The sequence below is a fragment of the Crocodylus siamensis genome, chromosome 4 (genome assembly GCF_052110815.1).
Source record: "Crocodylus siamensis isolate JL-2025a chromosome 4, ASM5211081v1, whole genome shotgun sequence".
Classification (NCBI taxonomy): domain Eukaryota; kingdom Metazoa; phylum Chordata; order Crocodylia; family Crocodylidae; genus Crocodylus; species Crocodylus siamensis.
The window spans coordinates 31,072,976-31,093,396 of record NC_143398.1 but is presented as its reverse complement, the minus strand read 5'-3'; the positions used below and the strand labels follow the sequence as shown (position 1 = coordinate 31,093,396).

The following is a 20,421-nucleotide window of genomic DNA, read 5'->3' as shown; positions in this document are numbered from 1 at the left end:
TGCAGTTGGTGTGTGTTCTTCCTGGATGGAATGAAAAGTAAAGAAGCCATACAAGACAGATAGTGAAAACGTAGATTGAGGAGTTAATGGGAGAGAGATAGGCTGGTGGGTGGGGAGAGAAGGGGGATGAATAGTAGAGAGGTACCTGGGAAGTCAGCTGTCAGGCAGGTTATAATGTGTCATAAATCCAATGTCTATATTTAGTCCATGATTTTTAGTATCCGTGAGGTTAATGAAATGGAGTTCATAGGCTCGTCTCCGGAAAGTGTTTTGTAAGTTTCCTTTGAGGATTAGGACTGAGAGACTGGAGAGAGAGTGGTTTTCTTGTGAGAAATGTGCCCCTACATGTAATGGGGTATTCCTGTCTTTGATAGATTTTGGGTGTCCATTCATTCTGGTGCGTAGTTGTTGTTTGCTTTCTCCTACATATTTTCCATGAGGGCATTTGGTGCATTGGATGAGATATATTACACTTCTGGAGGTGCAGCTGTAAGATCCGGGATTGCTGATGGCTCTGTTGTGGGGTGTAGTAATTGTGGGGGTGGTGGAGATGTGTTGTCAGGTTTTACTTTTCTTGTCATGGCATGGGCTGGATCCCTTTGGTGCGTTCTGGGTCTGAGGAAGTTTGCTTCGGGGGATGAAGTTAGCAAGGTTCGGTGCTTGTTTGAAAGCTAGGATGGGTGGCTCTGGGAAGATTTCTTTAAGGATAGGGTCTCTTTCTAGTATGGGTTGTAATTGTCTGAGGATTTTCTGTACGGGTTCGAAGGAGGGGTGATATGTCATAACCAGTGGTGTGCGATTTGTAGGGGCTTTTCTTCTGTACTGCAGCAGTTCATGTGGTATCCCGGTCGCTCTTTCAAACATGTGACCTCTCTCTCTGGAAGAGTGTCCTTGTCAGTGCAAATTCAGTGGTATCTGAGGGCTTGGCTGTATATTGGCTGCTTTCTTTTCTGCCTTTATAATGTAAACTTTGTCTGTAGGGACCTACCGTGTCTTCTATTGCTGTTGCTGCTTTCTAGCAGCCCAGATTATTTTATTAATAAAGGAATAAGGCAGACACTTTTTTCTTTGCTCCTCAGCTTCCTACTTCTCACACCCCAGGTATTATTGTATCCCTACTTACCTTGTTGTAGAAAAGTACCTGAGAAAGAGGTATACATCAGCTAAAATACATATAAACATTCAAATAGATGCATCACCAGAAGAATAATTAATAGTGAATTGTAGTAGTGCCCTGGGCAGCAGGGGCAGTAGGGGTGGGGCAGCATCAGTGACAGTTGTCATTTTTGCCCTCTCCTAACTGTACTGCATATAAGTACATAATTTTCCTTCCAAGTTCATCAGTGGTCCACAAGTCTATAATTGTCCTATATACATTCCATTTTTCCTACATTCCTCCGCCATTGTCAAGTCTGCTCCTTCACTTCCCACGTTCTGCACATTCATTCATTTTCTTTCCTATCAACTCTTTTTCTTTCTTTCCAGTAGTACCTTTCCTATAAAACAGGTTGTTTAACAAGAACATCTGGGCTACAGTTCCACCTCCCTGCCTCTGTTCTTCTTAACTTGCTGCTCAGTCCTTCTTCACTCAGCTCTGTCTTCCTCTAGAAGTGAGAGTGGTTGGCATTATAAGGCAAGTGAGAGAAAATTGGTCTCCTGTTCCATCCACCCTGAAAGCTAGCCAGAAGCAAAGAGGAAGAACTAGAAGCCTTAAACTTTCACCCCCAATAGGTTATGCACCTCAAGTGAGAGTGCATCACATACTCTCAACTAATTCTTTTCCTATCTAGCTATATTAGCTTGTCCTCCATTCTTTCAACATATGTATCTTTAGCTGTCAGACTGCATGATGGAAAAAACAAGTTGCCCATTTATCTCAAGGAGCCTAATCCTCTGGTATGTACTCTCAAGCTGGGTTAGCCCTTATTCTTCTGCTTCTTCTGTTCACTTGCATCAGTGTTTTTCATGTCATCATTGCTTCTGATTCCTTACCACTAACATCCAGTGGACAAAATAGGGCCTAATTGATCAGGGTGTTATTACACATTACCTTTCAGACCTGTTAAGTGCTCCTTAAAACAGGAGTGTCTATACATTGGGGCAGTAAAATACTAGGGCTGTGCAAAATTTCACCAGCTGTTTTGTTTCGATGCTGTTTCATCTCATTTCAAGCTCGAAACAGTGAAACCAAAATGAAACAAAGGGCTTTGAAACATCCGCAAAAGAAAACAAGGGCAGTAGAAACATTTCAAAAGTTTTGAAACATTTCAAATTTTGAATCTGAAGCTGGGCTTGCGTGCAGGGAAACAGAAAGTAAGGAGAGGGAGGGAAAAGATGTGGAGAGTACTGATCTCATATTGTCTGTGTAGCTGGCCAGTGACTGTGATCCTTCCCTGAGGTCCCTTCCAATCCCAGTGCTCTGGGGGAGGGATGGAAAAACAGCATAAAATGCAGCATTGTTTGACCTGGCCTGCTTTCTGCCTTGGGGTCTGACAGTTACTGAGCTGTCTTCCAGCAGCTCAGGAATGTTAGGCGACAAAGGCTACTACTACCATTGATTTCCTCCTTGATTGACTAGCCTAGCCTAGCCTTGCTAACCTAGTGGGATTCTGCAATACCTTTTGGTTTCTTTCTACATGTTTTTATTTTATTACTATCTAAGTTGATTTATTCTTTTCAATTTCATAATTATATTGGATATTATACTGTAGCATTTATATAGGAAAGCACATACATTTATATATCTTTATTTTTATACAGTTATATCTTGCAGCATATTATAATATAGAATTCATATAGGAAGGCACATATATTTTTATAAAGACAAGACACTATGAAACATACCATGAAACTTGGTAGAAAGGTAGCTGATAAGCCTTCAGGGAGGGGCAGAAGAGGGCGTAAAGGGAGAGGTGTAAGTCCCCATCCCCCCCAAACTGAGACACAGCCTCTTTCTTATAAATAGTAGGGATGAGGCTTCTAATTCTACAGGCAGCAAGGAGAGGGGAGCAGTGCCAGTGCCACTGCCTGTGCCTGAGTCTACATCCCCACCAAGAGCAGGAGTCAGGTCTCCTTCCCCAGAAGGCACTTCAGAGGAGGCTGAGGTGAAGGTTGCAGAGGCAAGCAGCTCAGCTGAGTCCGCTCCTCCTGTTGCTGTGCCTTTGCCTGCTGGAGGGGGTGAGGGGGAACTGCAGCATCCAAACATGCACCTGCACCCCAGTGGTGAGTGGGTAGTGTGGTCTGGGATCATTCTGAGCTGGCAGATGGTCCCACAGACAGTATCTGCCTGCACTGCTGAGCCAAAGCCAGTCGGGGCAAGGGAACAAAACATGTGAGCACCACAGGGATGCCAATGCATCTCCGTGGGCACCACCCCCTTGCCCTTGGTCTTCGTCAGCCTGGCACCAATGGGAGCATGTCCAAAGGGAAGTCCCCCTCTTGCTCCAAAGCTCCCATCCCCCCAAAGCAAAGGCAGGCCATCCTGGAACAGTGGGGGAAAGAGGAGTGCATTGCAAGAGTGAACTGACACACTACAACCTGCCAGACATCTGACTCCCCAGGTACCTCTCCAGTTTTACCTGAGCTGCTACATCCCCCTTCCCCATCTCCCAACCCAGCCTGTCCCTCACCCCCTGACACCTCCATTTCCATTTTCACTGACTGGCTTTCTTGTCTGCATTGCAGACCAGCCTCTGGCTTCCTTATTATTCCTTCCATCCAGGAAGCACACAGACACACACCAACTGCAGGTGCTTCCTCAGCCTGATGAAGGGCTTTTCAACACAAAAGCTTGCTAAGATGTATTTCTGTAACTATTCAGTTGGTCTGCTAAAAGATACCAGATTAGACTGACCCAAGGGACCTAGTCTGCCAGTGCCATGTCCTTAGACCAAAACCCCTACCACCTGACTGGAAGGATGCAGGGCCCTGGGCACATCTAAGCCCCATGGCTGGGGCTGGCAGGGAGAGTTCTCTGGCAGCTGCTGGAGAAGAAGCTCCTTCAGGAGAGGAAAGAAAAGCTCTATCACAGTTGGGCTGACTGAGATGCTGCTGGTGCTACTGTGCTAGTGCTCACTAAGTTATTAATTTACCTGTTGTCCTTTAAAGTGGTGGACTGGTATGAGGCTGCAGGGGAGGAAGATACCTTATTGGGGCATACTACCGTGTCATGTAGAGGCCCCAGCGCCAGTAAGGGCACACCTTAACACACACATAAAGTCATACATGTCACAAGTTTTGCTTGTCAGCAGCCTGAGGTGCAGTTTCCCAGACCCCTGCACCTATCTTCTTGAAAGCCGGCAGGCTTTGTGGCTACCATACCTGCACGTTCCGTGCAAATCAGGCAGGAAATGAAAACGTTATAGGCAGTTTCATGTTTCTCCATTATAGCCTATGAGTGAAACATGGAAACAGCGAAACAGATTTGATGAAACAAAACAAAACAAGTGCTTTCTAAACTAAATGAAACAAAACTCAAACTTAAACACTGTCCCAGTGAAATGGAAGTTGAAACAAAATGGTGCTGTTTTGCACAGCCCTTGGAAAATACAAGCTAAGTAACCCTCTGAGTGTCTTGGAGGTAGTCATCTTTCACAAAGGATTATCTTTATTCCATCTTGGGCAGCTCTTGTTGCAATCGTGTTACTCTGCTTCACAGGTCCAGGACTAACTGGGAGTGTTTCTGCAATATCCCAGGAGGTGCTGTTCCCAGTCTTCCTCACTTGGACACTATCCTGCTCCAGCATGACAGTAGGAAGAGCTAGCATCTGGAGGAGCCCTAAAGATAAGGAATCTCCTGTCCCCTTTCTTGCTTGCTGGAGGACACTGGGCAGGGGATGGAGGGGAGTGAGCAGGGACCTGATTAGGGCCAGGGGGACCCATTCCTGGAACATCTGCTGCTGTATAGAACCAGGCAGGCATGGAGCAAATTTGGCAGCTCCTAGCTATGCCACTGCTCACTAGCCCTATAGGAGGTCAGAGCAGTGCATGTTAGAGAGGGTATTAACCCTTAATGAGTGACTGCTCAGAATTAGCATGAAACACAGACTAACATTTCTTAGAGTTAGCATGTGCTAATAGTAACATGCAACTACACCATAACAGTCAGGAGCTATAATGGCAGAGTCCCCCAACTAGTGTAATAAATATGAAGAGATATGTTACTCCAGCCCCACTTCTCTAAACATTAATTCTGAAACTGTGAACTCATTTTATAAAGGCCTAATACCTTGCAGTTCTATGGAGTTAGAATAGTAATAAATATAGCAATGGAAATGTAGTGCTCAAACTGAATGCTCTTTCAAAAGAAGGGAAATATCCATGAATACTCAGCTTGCTAACTGTTCATTAGAGTCAAATTGCATCTTAGCAGTAGGGTAGGCTGGAGTGAAGGTCAGAGACAATATCTATACCTTTGGTTGGGAAATTGCAGGGACATTTCCTTCCTGATATGGTAATGGGAGGAGGAGATAGGCGGTAGGGCTATAAGACTCTCAGACTGGCCTCTGTCATTATCAGCCCGCAGATTTGGTTCATACACAGGTCACACTATTTATATTGTAGCACATGGCTTCCCCTGCATACCTTGTAATTCAGGAAACGATTGTTCTCTTGGAGCTCCCTACTGCATGAACAAAAATGTGCCATCTGTCCCCGTAGCATAACTAGGATGGAGCAATTGCAGCAGGCACTCTGGGTACCAAATTATGTGTGTGGTGCAGAAAGTGGGGGAAAAACAGCTGCCATTGCAGCAGTGTGATTGCACTGGTGGTGGCAGTGGCAACTGGAAGTCACCACTGCCCCTGTGTGTGGCAGCTGTCCAAGGCTCCTGGCCATGTCATTTTGCTGTTGATTGTCCTACATTTGTTTTTGGTTTTTTTTTTCTATAAAATTGTAAACTAAAGGGTTTAAAGCAGTGTATGTCACAGGAATGGTCTGCTAGAAAGTACTGTCTAGGTTGGCCTCTTTTTCTGGCAATATATTTAGTTCTTAATATTTGTATTTTCTTTTGCTTCACCTATTGAGGACTGCTGTGATTCTGGTCCACGCATTCTTTAAGTACTGTGCTAAAATGTTTCAGAGTTTTTGGTTTTACAAGTTAACAAATCTCTCCCTTAGGGCTAAAGGCTGCATGTTTTGTGTTTCCTTGCTCCACTGCTATTTCATCCTTTCATAGATGAGTGTAAAGCTGTTACAACAATAATGTGAAGAGCCTGTTTGGATGGTTATTCTGTATCTTGCTTTTGTTCTTTTGCTCATTGTCAGCAGAATAAAGTAGCAAATGGCCCTGAACTTTTTGACCTTTGAAGGATGAAACTATGGTTCACGTAACTCCTCAGCACCTGAGTCATTCTTTTCTTTACTACTAAGGGCAGTCATTAAAGCACCTCCCCATCTCTTTGCTGTTTGCTACATCTTTGTTAAACTGTCAAGGATGCTTGAAAGCTATATAGTTCTCCTTTTTTTTTTCTAATTTCAAAGTTTTCTGGTAGATTGATAACGGACACCTTATTGATCTTCTCTGTGCCAGCACAATTTTTGGTTCTTTGTAAATACAAGAGTGCGGAATACAGTATAGTGACAGGCAGTTAACCAATAATGTAATTCTTTCATCCTTGTACTTGGTATTTGGAAACAGAAGCTGTCTTTTAAAGTCGGATAGATTTTAGACAGGAGGCTAACATTTTCAGACCTGACTACCTAAAATTGGACATTTAAAAGCCTTTTTTGAGACCCTAAACAAACAGTCCAATTTCTCTGGGCACTGAACACTCACTGTACCTATCTAGCCCTTTGCTCATTGCCTCAAGGCTTGATCCCAAGCACACTAAAAATCAGTGGATAGCTTTCTGCTGACTTCAGTTTTTTTATATTAGATCTATATATCCCTGAATATATAGATATAGGTGAATTTTAGTTACCTTTTTTAGAGTACTCTTTTTAGGTTGTATATTCAAATACACATAAGTAAAGTTCTCCATTCTCTGTCTTCTCAAAAGACCATAAGGCTAGTTGTATTGCAATAGAATTAAGAAGCCCCAGTTTGATCAAGTCCAAACTGTATTAGAAGCTGTGAACACAAATAACTGTGTCCTTTTCTCAAATATTTTACAATCCAATCCAAAAGGACCTAAACGAAACCTTAGCTGTGGAGTCTCTCAACAGCAAACTCTAGAATAATTTAGGTCTGACTTTCACTGTGGATCCTCCTGACTCCTAAGAAACAAACCAAAATCTGAAGTGAAAATACAGCAGCATACAGCTTCCAGAAAGTTTTATATATCATACCAACCCACTCACATGGATTCCTATATCCAGCTTAAATTCAGATACAGCTGACCTAAAGAATACCCCATTATTGCAGTAATTAGAAGTATGGGTAATGTTGCAATTAAACCCTAAATCATATGGAGCTGGCATGGAGACAAAACCCTAACAATTACAGAAGGACATTTTTTGGCCCAAAAGTTTGCACAATCTCTCTTCCAACTCTACAGTTTGTCTAGTAAGAAGAAAGTCACAAAGAAAGAAATAAAAAATTAGCCCCAAAATTGGAGGGTATATTGTTATTATGTTATGGAGGCATAGTGGTTGCTTTATATATCAGCCTAGACTATTCTCTGTGACTGCAGGCCCAGGAGGAATAGTCTTAAATTGCAAAAAAGAGAATTTAGGTTCCGTAGGACAGAACTTTTTTCACTGTGAAGGTGTATAAGTATTGGAACAGGCTACAAAGAGAGATTCAAGGGCAGGGTCATTCACTACTTGACTGGGATGGTTCAGTCAAGGATGACCCTGCCTTGAGCAGGAGTTTGGACTAGATCAATGCAGGCCAACCTTTTTTTTTTTTTGCAGGTGTGCCACAATTTAAAACCCACACCCTGCAAGAGTACCACTTCAATCCCCTTCCCAAGCCTGCTTTGCTACTCTGCTCTGTTCACTGTCCCCTCCTTCTTCTGCCATGTGCTACCCAGAGCAGCCTAGGGAGAGGGGCCCACCCAGTGCCACTATAAAGTGGACCCTGAGGCCAGTGGCCAAGCCCTGGCACAGTGGAGCACTGCAAAGACAGTGGTCCAGATAAACTTACCTGCAGGGATGCAGTAGACAGAGATGGGGAAGAACAAACTCTGCTGCCACGATGCTTTATTAGCTCTTGTGTTATCCAGGTTGGCCATCGCCTAGTAGATGATGTCAAAGGGCTCTGATGAGCCAGGAAATTTAAAGAAGAGACACACCCAGCAGATGGGACAGAGCAGGAGATAAGGACGTTGGAAGGAGCCCGGTAGGGCAATGCTTACCCTTTGGAAAGGGCCCCAGCATGAAGAGTCAGGGCAAAGAAAGGGCAGGGAAGCCGTAGATGAGCTGGGGAATTCAAGGGGGCAACAGGAAAGCCCCTGGACTTGAAAGCTTTCTGACTCATCACGCCAGACCAGCCTGTCCTGAGGAAGGGCAGGAAGAATCATTAAGACCAGGAGGGCTTGGGATGCAGCCCAACCTGAGAGATAACAGGCACCCAGAAGTGGCTCTGCCTGAGGAATAAGGGCAACTCAGTTCATCCATAGGGGCACATATTATTTTGGGAATAATTATTGCTTTTGATTTTTTTCCTGGGCCAGGCTCCAGAGAGACGATGTCCTGCTGAAGCATTTGAGCCGTAGGACCCCCAACATCACTAACCAAGGGAACCACGCATATCTGGCAACAGTGCTGCTGGTGTGTGGATGAGGTACAGGGGAGACAGAACCCCAGATTACGAGGACATTGCACTATGAGTAACTCCGTGGGACACCCTGAATAACACCATTGACTCCGCTTTATCTATATTGTAACAACTAAGGCATGACGGGCAGGTGACCCTTCACAGAGGTCGTTCCCACACACACACACACACACACACAAGCAGCCCATGCCTCTTGTAGCATGTGTGCTGCAAGTTGGCTACCCCTGGACTAGATGACTTCTTAAGTCCCTCCTCAGCCCTGTTTTCTACACTTCTGATTCTTTAATAAAACTTATTTTCAGTCCTCTTAGAACTGGAAGTAAGAATATTTTTATCTTTAACATGTAACATACTTACTCTTTCAGTACAGAAGAATATTAGAATTAATGGAACTGTTTTGGATTTCAAAGGGATTAAAAAGAGCTATTTTGATCAAAATATATTAGTTTTGTACTTCTATATCCTCAAAAATGTTGAGTTGAAAGTTTAGACAAGCAACAATCTTTAAATGTCTGCATACAAAATACTACAAATAAAGTAACAACTATTATTTTTTAATGCTAAGTCTGTCAATAAAAATCAGCATATATATATGTTATATGCATAGACTAGCATTTTATATAGTTAAATTCTGTGTGTGTGAACACACACACACACACACACACACACACATTGACATTCCATGTCAAAACAATGTGATCCAGCTTATCAATTGTTTTAGCCCCGCATGACAAATGAGTCATTTAGGTGTCAGACAGGCTTACCCTCTAGCACAAAGATTGTAATTGCACAGGGGTAAATCCATAAGAGGATTTGGGTGTCTAAATTCTGCCCAACTACTCCTGCATGCACCTACATTGTCGAAACCTTTGATCAGCTGCCGCTTAACTCTGAAGGAGCCTAAAATGTGTAGGTTGCCTAGGTTTTTCCAGTAAAGGTCAGTAGTTGCCTAGAAGTTTATTTCTGGACATGCCTGATGTGTACCTTCAATGGATCCTTGTAGTGTTAAAGAAAGGGAAAGTGAGGACATTGTTGAGAGCAGTACAGAGTCTTGAACCCAGAACCTTGGGTGTGTCAGGTCATCAGACACAGTGAAGGTATACCTCAAGAAATCAATGCCGACATCAAGAATTGGGAGTATCTGGCTGTTGACAGTCCAGTGGTGCCGCAGCTGTATCCTCAACTAAGTGACAGCCTGTTTTGCAGTAAAATATCTCGTCCTTGAAGCAAAGAGAAAGCAGAGGAAGGCAAACGAGAAGAATCCTAGCCTGTGACCTACTCTTTCCTGCAGAAAGACCGGTAACTTCTGCAGATGGTTCTGTGAATCAAGAATTGGACTCCTTAAGTCATCTCAAGACCCATCAGTGAGCCACAGTAGGGATCATCCTTGAATCAAGGAATTGCTGATGACCCATAACAGCCTATAACCTGCTAGAGCTAAGCATCAATGGGCCATATGAAAATCACTTTTACAGCTGCCTAAGTAGTCTAAGGAGGAATTTAGGTGCCTAAATCACAAAATATTAATCTTGGTGAAACCTGATCCAGTGGCTCCATTAGGTTCCTCAATTTTGACCTGAAACCGTGCTTATGAACTCAGGCTTTATACGTATTTCATACTGAGAAGTGAATCCAGGTCAAGGATCTAGGCATCTAACTCTTACTTAAACTCCACTGCAATCCACGTTGGAGCTTGGAGACGCTTAAAGACACAGCTGCCTCAGTGGAAGCCCTTACAAGAATAATTTAGATTTGGCCTTAAGTGTCTCAAACCTATCAGTATGCCAAACTGGACATTATTCTACAATTTCACTATGCAGCCTAATCTATTAAGCATTCTTAGAGCATGCCTACCATGTCCACCCCCATAAAAACAGAGGGCTTGGTGACTTTTATTCACTATCTCGGTGAACTTACCTACAGTGTTAGATCTAATTCTCTCCTTTGCTGAGAAGTTTGGAATCTGCATCTCCCACTGATGGGAGATGCCTAGCCTGTCCACTTGAAGACGTACAATTTTCCATGAAGAATGGACAAGTTGAAAATGGAGAAGTAAGATAAGATCATAACTTCCCACAGTAAAGTATCCAGGTCATGGTGCACTTAGGAGGAGTTTTCTCGGATGTGCTCCTTTTCCTATTAGCTTTGGTCCTCTGCAGCCCTCTGCTTCATGGGGGTTTCATTGCAGCTATGCTACCAGGGGCAATATCTGGTTATAGCCATTCTAAGAATCCTAGTGAGAAGGTATCTACATAGCAAAGATAATATAGTTCCAGGCTGCATTATCCTTTTTATAAATGTCACTGAGCTGAAGTAAATTTACATTCCCTTCCCCATATAATATTACCTACTCTTCTGAATAGAACCTAAAAACCGCGTGATGTGACAATGTTGCTCCATGGGCACCTAAGCCTGCCCCGTTAGTGTGTGGAACAACTTTTGCCCATGTTCATATGCAGGGCATGGTTTGCCATGCTCTCTCTCTGCTGACCTTCTACTGTAATACATTCAATATACTGGACAACTGAGCTTAAATATATGGCATTACTTTGCTGATCATTTTACAGTGGGTTTTTAATTTTTTTTTATCATGGTTGTTACACCTGATAAATAAAGAAAAAAGTTTGAATTCTGTTGACCTCACACTACAACAACACAACTGTTTAGATTTGTATGTTGGTACCTCTGTTAAAATCATGGGAGGTAGGGAGGAATTTGTGCATAATCTGTGTTCAAGTAACAGCACTGAGTAAAGATTTTCAGTGATCATAGTATGGAAACCTTAATAAAGAACTGTGAAGCTGAAAGAGTTAACTAAAGATGATCCTATCTGGAGATGCAATGACAAATTTAAATTGACAAAAGGTACTGATGCCTTCTTGTTAAAACAGTATAATCAGTCCTGGAGAGGTATCCAGCTACTAGAATAGGGAAAACTTATCGCTTAAAACTATGAGCATAAAAAGTTTCCATTTAAGGCAGGCCTGGGTTCATAGAACCATAAAAATTTAGGGTTGGAAGGGACCTCATGAGATCATCTAGTCCAACCCCTTCCTCAAAGAAGGACCATACCCAACTAGATCATTCCAACCAAATCTTTGTCTACCTGGGCCTTAACCTCCAAGGACGAGATACCACAACTTTTCTGGGTAACCTGTTCCAGTGTTTTACTACCCTTTACATGATAGAGTTTTTCCTAATATGTAATCTAAACTTTCCTTGTTGCATCTTGAAACCATGGCTCCTTATTCTATTATCTGCCACCACTACGAACAGTCTAGTTCCCTCCTCCTTGGTAAGCTAAATATAGCTGAAATGACTATTACCATTGCCAAAATGGGCCTGGTAGTCACTTCACTTCTAGGACCCCATAGCAAAGCCCTGCCCCAGGGGTGGCCATGATGCCCCTGGAGCCCACATCAGCCCTTGTTACCTTTATGTTCTTTGAACAATCTCCCCTTCAACTAGTCTGTCATGCCTTTATGGAATTATGTTTTTATGAAAAGGAAGGCTGCCACAAGGCTACCCAAGCAAGATCTCATACTCATGAATGCAGTTGTTTATGGGACATTGCTCGTTACCTTAAGGGCTACTTATATGGCCCCCTCGTCTCCCCTTATAGCCATGTCCAAGCCTCATATATGTTACCAATTATTGGGTGTTAAGTCCCATTTTCCAATCTAGTCAATTTCTGAAGGCCTTCAGCCCCAGTGTCACCTCCTGTCAATGTCAGCCTCTAAACCTGGAGCTGTCTTCATCACTGCTGGGGCCTCCAGCCATGGTCCCTTTAACTGTCCCAGTTCCTCCTGGGCTCAAGCCTATGTACCTCAATCTTACCCCACTTAGCCTCAGGCCTGCTTTCTCTGCCCCTGCTAGGCTCAGGCTTCTGTCTCTTTACCTGTACCTCCAACAGACTCTGGCCCTCACAGGCTATGGGTTTCCTGGTCCTGCTTCTTTTCACCCCTCTTTGGCTGTGGCCTTGCTCCTCAGCCTTGGCCCCTATCCCTCAGGGCCTGCTCCCAGACTAGTTGAGACCTCCACCACTCCTACAGTCTCAGTCCCTAAACCACTGATTTTGCTTACCTCAACTCGGGTGTTAAGAGGTTTGCCACAGCCCTACTGTTCAGGATTTTCTCTCTTCATGGCTTCCAGGTCAAACTGCCTGCCCAGATCAGGCCCTGGGATTATATTCTGCAAGACCTGCCCCTTTTGTGTCAAGTGGCTCTCCTGATTTTCCTTACGCTTTTCCTGCAGCTTGCCGTTCCTAAAAGTAGCAGGAGCACCAAGCTCCCTGCTGCAGACCACCTAAGGTTCAGTGATCACTAAGTATTTACCGTCCTTAGAAGGGATGTCTTCTGTTCTAATTGTGTTTCATTTGGTTGAGTTTACCAGCAACAGGAGCTTCACAGCATCCTGGCTATAGTGTTTGTTTTAGGAGGCTCATCACTTAAAAGGTGCAGTCCTTAATATCACTAAAAGTGTTGGAATGAGCTTGTTAGGGGTAAGATTTTTTTTTGTTTCATTTTTGACTGATTTTTTTCCCCTACATTCTTCAGATCCAATATTGAACAAGAATTTAACTGACTATGATTCAAAACAAGTTCTTCAGGTACATGGAGTATTCAGTTCCCACGATAGGTTAAGTTAGAATAATTTACTTTGCTTAAAGTGTCTAGATTTGTTTCCTATTGAAACACTGACACATTTATTAAGTTATCAGAGATTTTTCCATATTCATAGAGCATTTATTTGGCAGGATAACTGATGTGAGTGAAGCCTCCATTGATCAACACTGCCCCTTCCATTTCTCCTTTGATTACATGTCATTCCACTCAACAGCAAGGGCTCAGGGAGTAGGTACCATACACAAGCAAAAGAGCTTTTTTGGAACTTGAATCATAATGCAGCAGGCCCAAGTGGATAGTCCATGAAATAAGCATTCTTCAAGAGGGCTATCTCAGTATACAGCCTGTGATTCTCATATGAAGGAAAGGGAATACTCAAATCTATAAAAGAGTTAACAGTTGGAAGTAATCAGGATGAATGTGTGTGAATTACACTTGATTCATGAATGCAAAGTTGCCCTGGGGCAGTTTGAACTATGTAGCCAGCACTTATGCAGCTAATTAACTTTAGAAGGTAGTTATTTTCACAAGGATGTACTGTTCTTGAACAATTTTCCTAATACCAGATATGTATGGCTTTCTTTCAAGCCCCAGCATAAAGGTTGTTATCTTCATGTATTTTTTCTGTGAATAAATATTTTGTTTATTGCCTCTGATGGAAAGAACTCTTCACTTTCTATTCATACCTACGCCCCTCATTTCCAAAGTATTCTTATTTGAAATATGGTTACTTATTCAACACTCTTGTCTGTTTGTAAGATTGCTTAAATTCTTTTCAAGGTTTTTCTGCTTTAGAAGCATGAAATGAACTCTAAGGTATATTATTATTATGTAGAGCTTGTTTGTTTTACTTTCTATTAAGTGTCTTTAATTACTTTGAAATATTAAGATAAAAAACATAAACTACCTGTGAAACTTGGAACCTGTGAACAGACATTAATCTATATCCACTGTTGATTAATAATTATTAGAGGTCATCAATGACTGAAATTTCCTCTAAAATTTTGCTTTTTACATTTTTAGCTTTGTTTAAAAATGTTTTCTTTTGAGAGGTGGGATATAATATGTTCCCTAGCATTTTCCCTTTTTCCATCTTTCTTCCTACATTCTGCATGGGTGGTCATTATATGAGGATCATTTCTCCTCACTAAGAGAAAGAAGCAACTACTATTGAGTTTTATGAGGACCGGAACCCTATTGGCATCGATTTCCAAGTCCCATGTTAAATCTTGGAAGGAGAGAGATTAAACAACCACATCTCACAACAAACAAATGCTACACAAGTAAAATCTTTGCACTGACTTCATTGAATTCTGTTTCAAATAAACCACCTGCAGCAGTACAATAGAAGGATGGTCATCTTTGTGCTGTTTTATGGAAAATTAAAAAGCTTATAAACAAAATCTTCATAGCAGATCTAGAGATACATAATTAAAACCTAGCTTGAAATAAACCAACCAACACAATGATGCCAAGCAGTAGAAGTAGGCAGAGGCCATTATCTCAGTGTTCCTCCTTTTCTCCCTCCTCTTCCATTATACCACACTTAAAACATTCATTTATCTTCCTTGATTAGAAATTAATTGCTGAAATCTCATAGAGAGATTCTTCACTTCCCTTCATTGATTATAAATTAATTGCTGAAATTCCAGACAGATTAGAACTGTGCTGACTCCTTGCCGTACAGCAATTGGTCTTGACAATAAGATTGGACTAGACTTTAATTTCTTCACATAAGGTCAAAGCTGCTTAGATAGCATTGTGCAATGAATTGTAAACTTGCCTGTAAAGCTGTAGTTTAGAAATCAGAACTGTGCAATGTATTTAAATCAAAGTAATGTTAAAAAGAGCAAACATCAGGCCCATTTCCACCAAACTTTGGTTTCCAAGTTCAATCTCAAATTTCCCTGTCTGTTTACAATCTCCCAAGTGAACAGACAGATACTGGTTCACTTCCAGATGCTAGGAACCAAGTTAACTACGTGGTGTTCTGTTACCCCAACTGAAAGTAGGAGAATAAACAGGAATAACTGGCAAAAAAGAAATCTTTGTGTTCATTTTGGAATAAAATATCGGTATCCAAAGAATATCACTTTTCAAATTCAGTTTGGGACTTGGTTTCCTTTTGAAAATAAGGTCTTTATCAACTATTAAGGAGCATTTTTAAGCCTTTCTGAACTGAGTAGGGGGATGTGGACAGTCAGGCCTACCACATATGTTTTACTTACTAGTGATCATGCAATGCTTAAGGCTAAATTGGGTGAGGCATAAACATATACCATTGCATTCAGATAAAGCTGTTTTCACTTCCCTGTTTGACCAGAGAAAGCTATATTAGGAGTTGTTTGTTAAAAGTAAAAGCATAAAAGGGCACAAATAATGCCTGACAAAGAGATGAGGAGAGTAGAGAGCAGCCAGTTAGTTAGCAGAGGAAAATGACTTCACACTTTTTATATGTTTTTTATTGCAGTGCTGCACAGAGGCCCTTTAGAACAGTAACTCCTTGGTGCAAAGTACTGAATGAATAAATAGTAAGAGACAGTCTGAGTATGGTCTGAAAAACCATACAATTTAATTAAGATTTAAATTTAAATAGTTTTAAATGATAATGCTGATTGTCTCTCACATATCAAGCTGTGCAAATCCTCCTGATTCCCTTCAACATAATGTTAACTGAACTGTCTCAATGGTTTGGTTTAGTTTAGTCCATAGATAAAATCTAAACCACTTTGCAGTGCTCCATGTCAAATCCCCGAAACTGTATGTACTCCAAGTTTATGAATACCAGTATGAGAGTTTGTGGGAGTAGGACTAAAAACTTTGGTTTCAGTTGTTTGATTATTAGGTGGATGAAAAAGAGAAAAGCAAATATCTTTTAAAAATTCATATATACTCCTGTAATAATTATTATCAGTTTCTATTTTTTTTAATAATACTTTTCTTTCTATATGTCTGATCTGTCTCTCTGTGGTTCTAATGGTCCAGTCACCATGGTGTCTATGTTGCATCCTCTGGATAGGTATAGAAAGATATTCAAAAATTTGTGCATTGCAGGGAGGAGGGAGGGAGAGGCACTGATGGGCAGTATGGCAGATACAATGGAAGAAATATCAAGTTCCTTCCATACAGAACCTCATCCAGAAGCTATAAAATAAGCTGCTTTGGTTGCTGCTCTTTTTTATGAGTCCAAAATTTCAGGAGGAGGAGGATATTATTGAGCCATCCTTGCTCTCCTCTTTTCTAACTGTGCATCTTGAGTTCTAACTCAGCTGCATGACAACATCCTCATTAATCTGTTGTGGAATAAGGGTCAGAAATACCCCACTCCAGAATCATGGAGAGCATCAGCAGAATCCGCTATTCAGACTTGAACTTCCACGTCTAGCATTGTTATCTCCCTCCCTGATTGCTTTCCCCTTTCTGTATCTGGTTAGAGATACAGTTTTGGCAATAGTTCTTTATTTTGGAAACAGAAATGTCCAGCTGGGACAGGTCTGAGAAATCTGTACAGCACCTTACATCTAAACATGGGTCTACATAATGTTTAAAATCCTAACTGTGCTTCTTAACTTGAAGTAACTAATTTCTTTCAATGAAGAAACATCTCTCCCCCTTCTACTCCTAATTCTGTTCATTTTGGGGAATATTGAATTAAATAAACCAACATGATATAAGATGATCCTAAGATAGGATCCTAGGATAGGCTGACATTGCAGTTTCCTGAGTCCTGTCTTTTCCGTGAGTGTTTTTCCACAGAAAATTCCAAATTTTATTGTAAGGATTGCATTCTGTTTGTGGAGGCATGTGTGTGTATGGATGTATGTGCATGCACACATCTATGTTTCCTATCTGCCAAAGAGGGCTTTAAAATATATTTGAGGGGCTTAAGAATTCTCAATTCAGGAAAGGCCACTTTAACCTCATAGAAATCCAGAAACAGAAGGGTCTGGGCCCTACATATCCAAGGGAATGCTTTTCCCCTTATGTTCTGACTCAAACATTCGGGTCAGCCAAGAGCTATCACCTGTAAGTACTATTTATGCACCAAGTTTGCTTGGCAAAAACACATGGGAGATCATTCTCAGTTATAGCTCATCAGCTTTGGACCTCAATCTCCCCTGTGGCCTTCCAGAGTTTAGCCTTAGACATCTGGAAGTGCTGAAAGATCTAATTTGGGCAGGCATTTAATAAGACGGATTAAACTGAGATATTGTTTGGGGAGGTTTTGTTATGTATCTTATTTTCCCTCTTGGCAGACATCATCCTTGCATCGACGGATAGTCAAAGATTTTATCTGCTTTTACAAAGGCATCTTACTTTTATTGTAAGAGTGAGTGTTCCTCATATATTTAAAAACTTGTAGGGTTGTACCCTCACAAATTGATTCTAGGCTCTGGATGAAGTCACCACCTTTGGAGCCCTGATTAAGTGGCCTAAGCACCAGAAAAGTCTGAGATTTCACAGTGCATATATGCTTAGCGTTCCTCACTGGCTAACTTAAGGAATTTTTTTTTTTTTCTCAGCATGCAATGCAGGTTTGCTGGATCATGTGTATGAAGCACCCCACTCTTTCTTCTTTCTCTATGGGAAGCTGAGGCTCCTAACTTCAGGCTCTAGATGGCAATCTTGGAGCCACATGCCAAAAATTAAGCATTGCCACCTTTCCTTAAAGGCATCTAAATCCTCCTTTGGATCTGGTCCCTATTCTTTTAAGCCCTCATAAGAATGTTACTCCTACCTATAGATAGTGCATAATAAATACATACAGGAATATGCAGCTGATGTTATAGCTGATCTTTTTTTCTTGTTTTATTTTCCAAAGAGTTGACAATGCTTGAAAGAAAAAAAAAATGAAGACATGGGGCTGCATTCACTTAGCTTTCATTGAAATAAATATAAGTAGTCCTAGTGACATATACAACATGCCACGAGATAGAACAACTGTATAAATTAGGTTGTATGAGGCCACGTGTACAAAGAGTTTGGTCCGTGTTGTATAGAAAGTAGATGAACCTTTCAGGAAACTGAAATGTCATCCTATCCTATCCTAGGATCAGTTCATATTATATCAAGTCGGTTTATTTAATTCAGTGAACCATACCCTGCAATTCTTATTGTGTTTTTTTAACGACTAAACTCCCTTTGACATTACAGGGGAATGTTGTCTACTTAAGAAATATAGAACTCAGTCTATTATCGATAAAATATTTTAGCTGGAACAATGAATGCGACTAAATCACAACTTATATGCAAACAACAGGGAAATCTTGTGCTTCAACAGTAATATACAGTATACTTCTAAATCAGCATTTCACAGACTGGTTTCTGGAGCATTAGCTTATGGTCAGCAAAGAGCTGATTGGTTGCATGGTACTGGCCCATCACATCATTTTCAACTGCTAAATTGGATTTAGTTGTTTCTAAATTGGATTTAGAAACAATCCAAACACCTTGAATATTTTCTAACATTACTTTTCCTTAAAAGCAATCTGCTCTATCTCTATGGAGAGGGCTTGCCATTATGAAAGAGAAGAGAAATTGTCCGTGTTTGCAATGTGTAATCTATGAGAGGTTACTGTTTGTAACAAACTCTCTATTAAGATGTGATTCATATATATTACTTTGAAAAACTCTCTTCTAAATCTTTTCTGTTATGATTCAAATGGTAATGCATTGAAGGCTGGCCAAAAGCTAAGGTTAGTGTACCATTCTATATATTAAAACTCTGTGATGATTTCTATTTCTATAATATAATGGCTTAAAAAAAAAAAAAGCTCCACAACTTACACACAGATATACTCCCTGTATTCTTGGGCATTAGACCTAGTGATATAAGGAGACAGACCCTAACATCATTATTGGCATTAGAAGCAAGAGATGATGAAAATCACCTTCTCAATCAGCTATTAACTGGAGACCAAAGTTTCTGCTAAGCTGCGCTCATACATGGCCACGCACAATTAAAAATCTTGCTGCGCACCAACTTTTTAATCTTGCGCACCTGCCCGGAGAGGAGCTGGGTGCAGAACATGGCAGAGGCACTGGGGCTGGCATGGGGCACTTACCGAAGGTAAGCTCCTCACTCCTCATGCAGGGCAGGCAGTGGCTCCTCCCCGAGATGAGGCAGGGGCAGGGGCAGGGGCAGGGGCAGGGGCAGGGGCTGGTGTGGGCTCTGCTGGTTTCAGGGAACTTCTCTGCACCCCTGCATCACCTTGAGGAGCAAGGAGGCATGTGGCATCAGGGCTGGGGAGTGCAGCAGTTCCCTAGAGCTGGCAGAGCCCATGCCAGCCCCAGCCCTGCCTTGCCTCACCTCAGGGAGAAGCAGCTGCATGCCCTGCATGAGATGTGAGTTTACCTTTGGTAAGTGTCCCATGCCAGCCCCAGTGCCTCCCTTTCAGTTCAATCAATTGGAGATGATATCTTTTGTTAAACCAACAAGGTTTTTGCAAAAAACTGCTGTTAAAGAGAGTGAGTACAATTTGTCTCTGCTGGGTGATTTTCTGGTTCCTTCAGTTCTTACTGATGATTTATCCCAAGAAGGCATTAAACAGCAAGTGACTGTTGGAGCCGCAGCTCTGTGTCCAGGTCACTGCCCTGGGGAACACAGACACGTCTTGCAAGCTGTGCATCCCATGGCTCTTGGCTGCATTAGGGTGCATCTTGTACTGGGAAGGGTTCACAAGTTTGGCAAGCTCAGAGCTAGGACAAGGGTTGTATTGCCATCTGTGAACTGATTGTGTCTGTCCCATGGCTGCTCCACAGCACTCCACTACACTGCTCTGGGCAGCACTTAGCAAGGAGAAGGGTGGTGGCTGAACCCTGCCCACTCCCACCTGGACACTTACTGTGGAACACTTACTGGTGGACCACATCAAAAGGGGGAGGTGGGACTGAAGTGGCATGCTCCGTAGAGGGAACATCGGTAGAGGCCTGAACAGATGGAGGCTTAAGAGGCTGAAAAATCATAACCCATTTAAAGAAGAAGCCCACAAACTTCTGAAAGGGATTTGGGGTGCTGAACCAAACTTGTGGGCTGATCACTGGGAAAAGTCAGACATATTCCTACAGCATCTTATA

General features: G+C 41.9%; 1 pseudogene; it reads right to left on the bottom strand.

Annotated features, from left to right (window-relative positions):
* Positions 1 to 244: 244 nt before the first annotated feature.
* LOC149865612 (uncharacterized) lies at positions 245 to 8,174 on the bottom strand (annotated as a pseudogene).
* Positions 8,175 to 20,421: the final 12,247 nt, after the last annotated feature.